The following is a 14,025-nucleotide window of genomic DNA, read 5'->3' as shown; positions in this document are numbered from 1 at the left end:
CCAGTGGAACGTTGTGTCAAGATTTTAAAGCAATCGATCAAAAACTTTTGGAGATTTCAGATTAGTAACTTCTACATTTTCCATATAAATACAAATGTAGATGATCGTATCTTCGAATTCTTTTATAACCGAAAGTTCTTCAAGGATTGCTTTGAAATTTTGCTACAACGTTGCATCCGAATAGTCAAGTGTTTTTATATATCAGATGGAACGCCATCTATTATATATGTACTGAATATCTAATAAAAGGGGAAAAGTGATAAAAATGTAAATAGTGATTTCTTTGAAATCTTTAATCTCAGACTGTTCTTGAAATTTTGGTACAACATTGAATTCTAATATGAGTGTGTTTTAGGAATCCAATTCTTGAATGCATATGTATGTTTTAATACATATTATATATAAATATATATGTACAATATAAACAGAAAACGTTGTTATCAAAAACCACAAAAGATACCTTTCCAATGTATTTCAAATTGTTACACGTTGCTGTAATAAACGTTTAGGGACATATAGACTATGTAGTGTATAATGTAGTATAAATATATACATTGACAGAAAACTAATCACAACACAATAATAATAATAATAATAATAATAATAATAATAATAATAATAATAATGCAGAGTAATGAAATTTCTGTAATACATTTGTGTAGGTAACATATTTAAGTGGTTAACATTGCAAGATCACAGGTTATTATAAGGGCTAGATAAGCCACTGCAAATGTGAAATACTGGTACATCAATAACCGGTGTAATCGCCAGAATGTAGAATGCAAGCACGCAAACGTGCATGTACTCTACTGTACAGGTACCTGATGCCGGTTTGTGGAATGGAGTTGAATGTCTGTTGCACTTGGCCGGTCAATCCAGAGACAGTTAATGCTTTTTCTGGATGACGCTGGACTCGTCGTCCGATGATGTCCCCCGTGCACTCGACTGGAGACAGATATGGTGATCGATTAGGCCAAGGCAGCGTGTCTACTCTCTATAGAGCATTGTGGGTAACAACAGCGGTATGTGGGCGAGCGCTATCCTGTTGGAAAACACTCACCTAATGCGGTTCATGTACGGCAGCACAACGGGTTGAATCACCAGACTCACGCACAGACCTGCAGCGAGAATGCACGGGATAACCACTGCTGTCATACGAATCGCACCCCAGACCATAAACACCAGATGTAGGTCCAGTGTGTCTAACATGCAGACAGGTTGGTTGCAGGCCACCAGTTGGACTCCTTCTAACCGACACACGGCTATCACTGAAACTGAACAGAACAATATTTCATCAGGAAACAGAACAGACCTCTATTCTGCCTTCTAATGAGCTCTCTCTTGACACTACGGAAGTCGCAAATGGCGGTGGTTTGGGGTGGGTGGAATGTACGCTGCAAGGGGGGCTCTGACTCAGAGCTGCCATTGAAGTAACCGATTTATGATAATCCGTTGTGTCGCTGTGGTGCCAACTGCTGCTCAGATTGCTGCTGCACATCCAATACGCGGCGTCAGAGCCATATGACAAACACGATCATCTTCCCTCTTGGTACTGTCACGTGGTGGTCTGAAAGCCGGCCTCCTTGCGACCCGACATTCCCGGGCCACCCCTGCCAGCAGCAGGGGCCGATCCAGGATCTCGATCACACACACATATATATATATATATATATATATATATATATATATATATATATATATATATATATATATATATATATATATATATAAAAGGTGAGTCACCTAACGTTACTGCTAGATATATTTCGTAAACCACATCAAATACTGTCGAATCGATTCCACAGACCGAACGTGAGAAGAGGGGCTAGTGTAACTGGTTAATACTAACCATACAAAAATGCACGGAAGTATGTTTTTTAACACAAACCTACGTTTTTTTTTTTTTAAATGGAACCCCTTTAGTTTTGTTAACACATCTGAACATATAATCAAATACGTAATCAGTGCCGTTTGTTGCATTGTAAAATGTTAATTTGTAAGTAGGCTGTTTAGTTTTTTTTATTGGTAACGCCGCCGCTACGTAGCGCTCTGTATGAAAATCACTGGCTGTGCCGTGTGCAGTCTGTGGCTGGTTGGCATTGTTGTAATACTCGCCATTGTAGTGTCGGGCAGCGGCAGCTGGATGCTAACAGCGCGTAGCGTTGCGCAGTTGGAGGTGAGCCGCCAGCAGTGGTGGACGTGGGGAGAGAGATGGCGGAGTTTTGAAATATGTAAGAATTGGTGTCATGAACTGATACATATATTATGACTATTAAGGTAAATACATTGTTTGTTCTCTATTAAAATCTTTCATTCGCTAACTATGCCTATCAGTAGTTAGTGCCTTCCGTAGTTTGAATCTTTTATTTAGCTGGCAGTAGTGGTGCTCGCTGTATTGCAGTAGTTCGTGTAACGAAGATTTTTGTGAGGTAAGTGATTTGTGAAACGTATAGGTTAATGTTAATCAGGGCCATTCTTTAGTAGGGATTTTTGGAAGTCAGATTGCGTTGCGCTAAAAATATTGTGTGTCAGTTTAAGCACATTCGTGTATAATTGTTCAAAGGGGACGTTTCACATAGACCAGTCTTGTAAAATTTTCTAAGGGGACGTTTCATATGTCGACCCTTAGCCGAGGATACCTCACTGGAATCTTCTGATTTTTTTCCTTGTAGTTTGTGTAATTAGTGTAGCTTTTGTTTATTGCTAGCGCGTAATCATAGAGAGAATTTCCTTTGTAGTTGCAGTCTTTCATTGTTGTACAGTAAAATATTTGTGGCATGCATGTAGTTTTGCACGAAGTATTTCGCAGTTGCACTTGCAATTAACTAGATATTATTTTCAGTGCTATGTTAATGTGTTCTCTTATTTTTGTTCTTCAAATTGTTTTTCTCTGTGTTGTCGTGTGAAAAATTGTGACAATAATGGCGTGTGAAAAACGTAATACTAGGCTCCAAAGTAAACTGAGAAATGACAGTGAAGACGAAAGCAGTGTGTTAGCGCCACCATGTAATGAATTAACTAATGTTCAAAGTAGTAATTTGGTAATTGTGTGTAGGGAAATGGAGCGGGTTGCAAATAATGGTGTAGGCAGTGAAACAATTAGTGAACAGGGAAGCGTTATCGATCGATCGGTCGGCAACAGCTCGCCTCAGGATTCCGAAATGACAGGACACAATCTTGCAAATACTGTAGATTCAGATTTTGCGTCCTCACTGTTTTCTCAAATAAATCAAGACACATTTTCTGCTTTTCAAAATGCGAATATTGCCGGTTCAAGTGCACTGCCGAAAAGCACTGAGGAACATGTTTCAGACACCAGTGCACTGTTATTACAGTTAGTGCAACAAATGGGACAAAACCTTCAAAAGTTAGACACAATGGAACAAAATCTTCAAAAGTTAAGACACAATGGAACAAAATCTTCAAAAGTTAGACACAATGGAACAAAATCAGAGACAAACACAGCAAAAGTTAGACACAATGGAACAAAATCTTCAAAAGTTAGACACAATGGAACAAAATCAGAGACAAACACAGCAAAAGTTAGACACAATGGAACAAAATCAGAGACAAACAGAGCAAAAGTTAGACGCAATGGAGCAAAAGCTTCAAAAGTTAGACTCAGTGGAACATACGCTTGAACAAACACGTGAAGATTTAACTACTGAATTACATAAAATCGAATCGAAATGTCAAAAAGTCTGTAATGACGTAAAAACACAAATTTGTGAGCATTTCCAACCTATTTTTTCGCGGCATGAAAATGCATTACAGAATCACGAAGCAGCCATAAAAGAACTGCAAACAATTGTTCATGAAAATCATGAGACCTTGCAAGCTAAAATTGACTCAGTTGCATCTACTGATTCGGTTACGCAACTTGCAAAAACTCAAGAAAACTTAAAGGACACAGTAGATACTCTGAAAATTGGTTCAGAAAGACACATGGAGGACATTAGTTCATTATCAGAGAAAGTAGTTGAACTTTCGGATCAGCTAAATAATTTATCTACGAAGGTAGATGATAATTTGAATGACACAAAACCGGTAGTCTTTAATGACACATAAGAGTGCGAACAAATTAGGAAATTCAAACAAAGTCTGAATCGAATTAGTACGCAACACCAAAGAGAAATCCGGGAAGTACAAGATCAGCTGACACAGGTAATACAACAATTACGTATTTCAGAGGACACTCGCGCTCCAATACGGGAAGAGGGACATAGAAATACGGAACAGCCACAAAATAATAACACAGGGCACTTCGGAAATTATGAAAGAAATTGGCAAGGTACACCGAATTCTGAGATGGAACCGCCGACACGACGTAACAATGACCGATATGTTACCCGCCGAGACGATGATTTTGACTATAAACTGTTCATTACTACACGTAAATTCAAAACATTTAAGAATTCTGGCAACGACATTCATCCACAAGCGTGGCTCCATCAATTCTCTCATTGTTTTCCTCCCAACTGGTCACTAGAGCACAGATTAGAATTTATGTGTGGCTACTTAGAGAATGAACCAGCTGTAAGAATGCGATCGGTCATTCACGATTGCCACAGTGAAGGAGAATTTTACCATGCCTTCCTCTCAGCATATTGGTCCCAAGCCACACAAGACCGAGTAAAACATGGCATCATGATGATGAAACATTTCGAACAATCTGAATTTTCCAGTCTTGTGAAATATTTTGAAGACATGTTGCACAAGAATCAGTACCTGTCAAACCCATACAGCCCATCAGAACTCACCCGCATTTGCTTAATCAAATTGCCTGAACATTTACGGCATATTATTTTGGCAGGCCGTTGCAAAGACGACATTGAAGCTTTTCAGGGACTCTTACAAGAATTAGAAATTGACACTGACAATCGCGGAACGCGAAAACAGGAACACAACAGTTACAGGTCACATCCGTCGCAATTCCGCGATGAAAGAAATAATAACTGGACACGACAAGGCTATTCTCACAATACAAATCGCGACCAAAACAGACACCACCCGTATGACAACCGTTGGCAGAGTAATAGTTACAGAGAAAGACCGCATTTCCATAGTAATGACTATCACAGAGACAACCATAGAAGCAGACAAAATGGTAACCAGAACTATTATTATCAAGGGAGACAGAATAATTTCAGACGCAACAGTTCAGCGCGCAGTTACGATTCCGGGAGAAATTCTCCACCACATGACCGACAAACAAGAAACTATGTAAACTACCGACAAAACGACAGACCTGAATTGCATCAGAACTGGCGGGATTCAAACAGAGCAGGGCCCTCTCGACAAGGTGAATTTGTAGAAGTTAGGTCTCCTAATCCCATTAACGACGCGCGCCAACAAAGAAACAGACAATGACTCCCACCGCAGGCAGCCGCGTGCGCCGGCTGGCTCAGAGAAAAATAACATAGGCGCTAACCTTGAGAAAAACTCCAGTATTCTTTACCGACGTTTACCGCATGATAATTGCGCTCAAGTTGAAACTCTGCGTACTAGGAAGAGTAAAGGCTTACACCACATTTCACATGTAAAACCGTTTATTGAAAGATAATCTGCTTTTTAACTTTGTCTTTGCCATAAAACATTTCACTTCACATTTCTAGTATGCTTTGTCACACTGAGAAACTGTTACCATGCAACAATGTTTGAAGTTTACTATCCAGTCTAGAACCTACGGAACATATTTAGACAGTATTTACGAGTGCATTGTTATAGTGAACAGACATCACTGTGTTATTTCGTGTGTACATTCTTGCTTGTTAGTTGCACGATTACGTAACGATTATAAGGCTCACATACTTAGAACATTTACCAGTATTGCTAATGAGATTTTAATGCAACATTTTGGTTTACTTGAAAATACATTCTGGATTTAAAGTACTTTCTGTGAGATACCAGATGATACAGTGGTTAGTTTATGTGACAGCTACACGATTTTATCACGACGCTACTAATGAGTGACAATTTACAATGTTGCTTTTGCAGTTTATCTGTTTTATATCTGAACAGTTTTTCTGAATTTTTCTGGAAAGTAAAACATGTTTTAGTAGTAACGTTTGTGGTACAGCTACAATGAGACAGCCTTTTCTGTAGCACAACAATACGTACAGTACAGTACTTACTTCATCACGGCAATAAGCGTAATAACTAAGATATCTATACGCAAAGCATTTCAATTTCGTTTATCATGAGGTAAGTACATTGACTTCTGCAGAACTTAGCTTTCGGAGGACAATAACTACGACACTTCCACAGAGATTGTCTTACAGCAAGACGCACATTTAGCGCTACAGGACACGCATTAAACTATTTATTTTTCAACATATTTGAATTACAAAGAAAGTTTTCCGTGATACATTTCATTCCATTGCTGTAATCTGTAACACCTGAGGATATAATTACATTATTCCTCAGGGGGGTACACGCTTACTTTGTGTACCATGTGTTTGGCAAGCACAAGGAGCCCTAGCTAATATGGTATTTGTTTATACAACTTTACACATCAGCACCATATTTCTCTAATACAGAATTACACAGCTATCTGATTATTTGACAGAGAAACAAACATCTTTTTACTACGTCAGTGACACATGTTTAAGCAATTACGCAGTTGGATAACTTCACACTTATGAAATTCTATTTTGTCTGTACTTTGTGAAATGTTCATATTTTTTCAGAACCATTGTGATACTATGAGAGCTTTGAATGACGTATTTGGTATGGGATCATGATTTTAAAAGTACATTTGAGGCAGATGACACTTGACATGAGCAGAGAATTTTTTTAGGTTTTGAAATTATTGCAGAAAGCTATGACGTTTTTGAGATTTGAGTGAGGTGTTATGATATTATTACGACGGCGATGTGAATTGTGCTGCTGAGGTATGTTTAAGCTGATGCTATATGAGTTATTTGGTTATGCTACGTATCTGTTATGATGAAATATTGAGGAAGTGTCGACAAATAATGTAAGGAATAATGAGTAATGGATAAGGACTCTGGTTTGTGAAAAAGGTTGTTGGAAACCAAGAATCGTACTTTAAGAGCTATGAAATGTATGTAAATGCGTGAATGTATTACAATGCCGACGAAAATTTTTTGGACACTGTTATATCAATAGGACTTTGTTTCTACAGATGTGTAACGCAAATTCTTGACCTGTGAAATTTTTTTTATATGAGACTGTCACTGTAGCGGAAACTGATGTCGTAAATGTTTCAGTAAGAAAGGTAAGTGACCACCTGCACGTAATGCGTCGTCGGCACCCAGCTGCGCGACAGGCGCCTGGAAAAAAAGCTATTAGTGTGTGCCTGTCAGAGGCACAGGTGAAAAAAAAGAGGCAATTATCCTCGCTATTGACATTCCTTTGTAGAAAGCATCGTAAATACGACACCCTCAAACTTGAAAACATGATTACACTGTAGAGTTCTTAATTTATGATATTTACTGAAATGAAATGATGAGAAATGTTTCATGTCTATTGTCTTGCTAGCTGGAAGATTGTTTACTGCATTATGAAATGCCTTATGGCTAGCGAATGATGTTTCACGCCTTGCTTTGCCTATTTTGTTTAATATCTAGTTTCTTGTTGCAACGCAACATTGTTTAAATTAAAATTTAATACATGTATTAATATAACTACTTTCTGTCTACAGACCCAGTAAAGAATCATTTTATGATGTACTTCCTTAGAAAAGAGAGCACAAATAGACATTTCCCTTCACAGGACTTACGCAAATCGTAAAAAAAAAAATTATTTTTGTATGTTCTAGTGATGCATCACTCTAGTGTTAAGATGTGACGTAGGTATTACACATTTTTACTGTAATATTTTTTCTGCTTCAGCTTTGTCATGTTTAGATATAAATTATTACATTTATTGCTGCTCGCTATGCTTACTTGCATTTTTTTTGTCATTGCTGTTTGTATTAATTGTTTTGTGCCGCTGCATTGCCTCGTCCCTTGGTTTAGTATCTGAGCTCAGTAGATTTAAGTTAGCTTAAGAGGGGGTAGACTATATAAGAAACTAACTATGATGAATTGGAAGAAAAGCATTGAGAAGCTATAAGGAAATGGTTTGGCCAAAAAAAAGTAGTGTACAGAGCAGAAAAACTATTTTTGAAAGAGGATGTGAACAGAATACAGAAAGCAGGTTTAGATAGGACTTTTTGGGAATAATGATGAACTAAGGGAGATCTCTATGCAAAATACTGCAGTAAAACAAACCCTGTCCTTTCCTTTCGTATTATCCCTCAATGTGTTTATGTACCCTTGTGTATTTGTCTTTTTCCTGTCTTTATGTGTTTAGCTAATAAGATTTATGTTGTAGAATTTTTCAAATACTATGTTATTTTCTTTGTAAATATGTTCAGACATTATTTATTGTGTTTTGTTTTAATGCTCATGTGTGAAGTTGAAGTTTCAAAAGTTAATCTGAACTTTATGTATGTACTTATGTCGTAATTTTTGTAACACTGATGTATTTGCTATTTCGATTCTTTTGTAAAGCCTGTACTACTGCTAATGTTATCTGTATTGTTATGTTCTTTAATGATGTATTTTGTACCTTTGTTATTGCATTCTTATGTTATAAAATTGTAACTGACACCAGTTCATCAAATTAAGTAACTTGTAAATTACATTTCACTGCACACGCTTCTGTTGGTCATAGTATATGCACAATATGTGAGAAGTAGGGACTGATAGTGTTTGCAAGTGTGTTAATAATTCAGTAAGGGACTGGCTAACAGCATTGCTGGTTCTAAGGACATTTCAAAAACAATTTTTGTGAGTGCACAAGTGGTGGTTATGGACTTGCTATATTATCCGCAAGACTCTTCAGTGGTGATTGTGCGCCTGCACAGTCAAACAGATGCCTGCTGGCCATCTCTACAAGGACTACAGTGGGTCTACACCTTTGATGACCCACCAATACCATTATTTCTACAAGGACTGCAGTGGGTCTGCATCTCTGGTGGCCCACCAATACCCTAATCTCTACTAGGACTACAATGGGTCTGCTCTGTGATGACCTAAGTACCGATAGTCTTCTACTTCGACTGACTCTGCTATGGGTTTGCTCTGTTGTGGCCCATTACCTGTCTGCATGTCAAAAGTCAACACTGTCTTTCCGTCGGAAGGACAACACTACTTCTTCAAGACTGCATGGAAATCCACTACTTCCGTGTGCATTTTCTTTTATTGCTCAGTCTTTGAGAAAAACACTACTATTTTACTGTGATGAATGATCAGGACTGTCTATATGGACTGTGAGAAAATTTTAGCTTTTGACCAACATTGTATCGATAAGTGTGTGCATTTCATTTCTTTGTTATTGTAATTATGAAAAAAAATTTTCAAATCTGTATTGGCCACTGCCCAAAACAACTTGTAAATTTTTTTGTGGGGAGCATGGGGGCTATGTAAGTAGGCTGTTTAGTTTTTTTTATTGGTAACGCCGCCGCTACGTAGCGCTCTGTATGAAAATCACCGGCTGTGCCGTGTGCAGTCTGTGGCTGGTTGGCATTGTTGTAATACTCGCCATTGTAGTGTCGGGCAGCGGCAGCTGGATGCTAACAGCGCGTAGCGTTGCGCAGTTGGAGGTGAGCCGCCAGCAGTGGTGGACGTGGGGAGAGAGATGGCGGAGTTTTGAAATATGTAAGAATTGGTGTCATGAACTGATACATATATTATGACTATTAAGGTAAATACATTGTTTGTTCTCTATTAAAATCTTTCATTCGCTAACTATGCCTATCAGTAGTTAGTGCCTTCCGTAGTTTGAATCTTTTATTTAGCTGGCAGTAGTGGTGCTCGCTGTATTGCAGTAGTTCGAGTAACGAAGATTTTTGTGAGGTAAGTGATTTGTGAAACGTATAGGTTAATGTTAATCAGGGCCATTCTTTAGTAGGGATTTTTGGAAGTCAGATTGCGTTGCGCTAAAAATATTGTGTGTCAGTTTAAGCACATTCGTGTATAATTGTTCAAAGGGGACGTTTCAAATTACATCCGGAGATATTGTAACCTAAAGTTGACGCTTGAGTACCACTCCTCCGGAGTTCGATCGTGTGTATCGGAGAGCACCGAATTACGTAGGGATCCAAAGGGAACGGTGATGGACCTCAGGTACAGAAGAGACTGGAACAGCACATTACGTTCACATGCTAACACCTTTTTATTGGTCTTTTTCACTGACGCACATGTACATGACCATGAGGGGTGAGGCACACGTACACACGTGGTTTCCGTTTTCAATTACGGAGTGGAATAGAGTGTGTCCCGATATGTCAGGCCAATAGATGTTCAATGTGGTGGCCATCATTTGCTGCACACAATTGCAATCTCTGGCGTAATGAATGTCGTACACACCGCAGTACATTTGGTGTAATGTCGCCGCAGGCTGCCACAATACGTTGTTTCCTATCCTCTGGGGTTGTAGGCACATCACGGTACACATTCTCCTTTAACGTACCCCACAGAAAGAAGTCCAGAGGTGTAAGATCAGGACAATGGGCTGGCCAATTTAAGCGTCCTCCACGTCCTATGAAACGCCCGTCGAACATCCTGTCAAGGGTCAGCCAAGTGTTAATTGCGGAATGTGCAGATGCACCATCATGCTGATACCACATACGTCGACGCGTTTCCAGTGGAACATTTTCGAGCAATGTTGGCAGATAATTCTGTAGAAACGCTATGTATGTTGCAGTTGCTCGCCGAGCGTGGCCCGTGTTTGTTACAACAGGTAACTGAACGTCGCAGGTTTCAAGCGTCAACTTTAGGTTACAATATCTCCGGATGTAATTAACATTTTACAATTCAACAAACGGCACTGATTACATATTTGTTTATATGTTCAGATGTGCTAACAAAACTAACGGGGTTCCATTAAAAAAACGTAGGTTTGTGTTAAAAAACATACTTCTGTGCATTTTTGTATGGTTTGTATTAAACAATTACACTAGCCCCTCTTCTCACGTTCGGTCTGTGGAATCGATTCGTCAGTATTTGATGTGGTTTACGAAATATATGCAGTGGTAACGTTAGGTTACTCACCCTGTATATATAATATTCTGCTTTTAGTTTAATTGTGTATCGCTATGTGTTAATTATGTTTAATGAAATAACTTACTGCATTACCTAAAAAATATTCTTCAAATACGACACGTGCACTTGAAAAACTCCGTGTTAGTCTGCTAATGTAAAATAATCTATAAAAAGCCTAATGTTCGTTTCCATTCTTAAATCTTCGAAATTAGTTCACCAATTGCTTTCATATGACAGAATGTTGCCATCGAATTCGCGCATGTTTTTATACACAGCAGTGACGATACGACTGCGAAAGGTTATAATAGGGTATTTGACTGTGTTCAGGAAATCATCTTATATTGTTAATTACGTCAGTATCTGTTTGAATCTGCTGACCGTAACATTTATATTCTTACTGTATGAGAGAATGGGAGAATGGATTGTGAATGAATCCACAGACGTTATTTTCGTGTACATTATTACATTTGGCTAATTCATGTTTACTTACATTCCGCATCAAAAGTGAGAAGAAAGCTAAAATGGGGGAGAAGTGTTCATCCAGACCGAAAACGTACAATTGCAGAATAAAAGGGACTGTCGTAAGGTTCTCACTATTTGTAACTAATGATAATATTTTCAAGTGTTCCTTCGGTATTCATCGCTTAATTATCAACACCATCTCTTTGCAAATTGCCACTAGAAGCCAAATCTTACATACGCACTGCAGGGAAAGTGCTAAAAAAGGGACACAGATCGCTCAAGCCTCAGCGAATATTATCATTTTATTCGTAAGTATAGTTGTTTCTTCTGTAGTTTATTCACTAAATGGAAGAGGCTTCAAGGTCTCTTTTTGAATTGTTACATCAAACTGCGTGCCATTGTTTACATCTTCGACTTCAAGTAAAACATACTAGATAGGCCGACGAAATCAACCCCTAAATCAGTCGAAAAAAAAGATCGGTCACTCACAAGGGGGGGAGGGCAATTGCCCCCATTCCCCCCCCCCCCCCCCCCACCCCTTTCGATCCGCCCCTGGCCAGCAGGCACATTCAGTGGGTACATTCCTGCCAAGTCTTTCCGCATGATGACGGATGGAACATCCAGCTTCTCACAGCCATGTTACACGACATCGTTCGAACTCACAGTGAGGTGTTACTGACGGCGCGTTTGTCGCCTTAAAGGCTTTCTTGACTAACATCAACGCCCCACTTGTAGTCTCACAGGCTAACGCTCACGACCGTTGCAGCGTGTATTGAAAGCAAAACTGATCTGCATCCTCACAATGGCGCTGCTTGCAGCACTCGTATGTGACTGGCGCGGAATTTGAACAGACGCCGTGTTTCAGACGTCGCACTTTCGTTTATGTCGCACATATCTTACTTTGTGTTGCGATATTTTTCCGTCAGTGTGAGCCGTGTTCGATTCTGAGGTGGCCTCTCTGACTGAAGAGAGGCTTTATCTGTGCCAGTGACTCGGCAGAAGGGCAACAGTGACTCGGGACAATGAGGGCGAATATGCCCCAAGTGTGCGTCTCGATGTATGTATGCACTGACTACGTAGACAACTTGTTTGCTTGGCTCTAGACGGAAGGGGCAGCTCTCTGTCTTACTGGATGTCGTCATTGCGTACATTGGTCGCGGTAGTACTTACTGAATACTAAAGTCTGTGAACGAATGAGACGTGTAGAAGTGGTGTTGAAGACTCTGTATTTTCAGGTGCGCTTGAATCATCATTGTGTCTCAAGTTATGGATTCTTGATATCAAGTACTAAAACTGTTATTGACGCCATTGTTAGATTTGATGTTAGAGGAATTGGAGATTTTCAAACATCTCTCTCGTCATGATAGCCTCATTATCAACGAACAGCTGCAGCTGCGAAATAAAAACTTTTTCGACTGTATAAAGACATTTCTTGATCTTTGATTCAGATTTCCTCATGCAATTTACCGGAATGTTGTTTTCCTGTTACATCTTTGCTGTTTTCTTGTATGTCATAACTAATGTTTTTTTTACTTTAAAAAATATATCTCTGTTTAAATCAGATAAATATGTAACTTCATCCTATTATTATTAGTGCTTACGTTATGCCTGAATCAGCTGCATCACAATTTCATGTGCCTAATATTGAATGTACAGTAGCCTAGTTGTTTCTGCGGCTACTAGATGGCGCTCGTAGTAACACCATGTTTACTTGCCCACACTTTCTAACGTGGGCACCTCAGTCTTGTTGCAACCCTTTTTCACTAAAGTACGAGCAGCCCTTAGCGGCTCGCCATCTTACTTACAACTATTCATGACGTCGCCTTTCCAGCTTAGATCTTTTTTAATATATGACTTGTAATTACCGCATCTTTTTCCAGTCAGTACAAACTTTAGTTTTATTAATGTATTATATACTTCATATGTATTAGAACAGTTAGTCTAATTCTGAAGACGACGCTCATAGTAGCGTCGAAACCTGGTCAATTTTGACTTAATATTTGTGACCGAGGGCTTATTTGTTCTAATAGAATGTACAATGTACTTGCTTTATTCTGCTGACTTATGACAAGCTCGCGCTGAGAGCATACATTAGTGAAATATTGTAATGTCTTCTCTAATACTATTTTGTTTTAGGTATACTACGAAGTCTTTTGCCTATGTTTACGTTTCGCGAACAAGTGTGCTACATCGTACTCTTCGCACTCTTCCTAGTATTTCCCTACTTATGTCGTCGGTTTTCGAGGAGAATCGTTTACATGCAGCGTAGCGTATGCCGGATTGTGTGTGTTCTCTCCGTCAATCGTTCGCGGCGGTAGTGCTATATAGTTCACCGTAAAACGGTCAATCCCTCCGTTATGGATAAGGTCACCCAATCAGCACTAGAAATCTTCCTTCAGAACGCACCGAAGGATGTCCTGTTGCTACCGATATCTGACAACCACGGTGAGATCCAGCCGGATGAATTGCCATTCCTGGAAACACCGCTTTTCCAGCATCATCAACAACA

The sequence above is a fragment of the Schistocerca gregaria genome, chromosome 6 (genome assembly GCF_023897955.1).
Source record: "Schistocerca gregaria isolate iqSchGreg1 chromosome 6, iqSchGreg1.2, whole genome shotgun sequence".
In the NCBI taxonomy this organism is placed as follows: domain Eukaryota; kingdom Metazoa; phylum Arthropoda; class Insecta; order Orthoptera; family Acrididae; genus Schistocerca; species Schistocerca gregaria.
Note: the sequence above shows the minus strand (reverse complement) of the source record.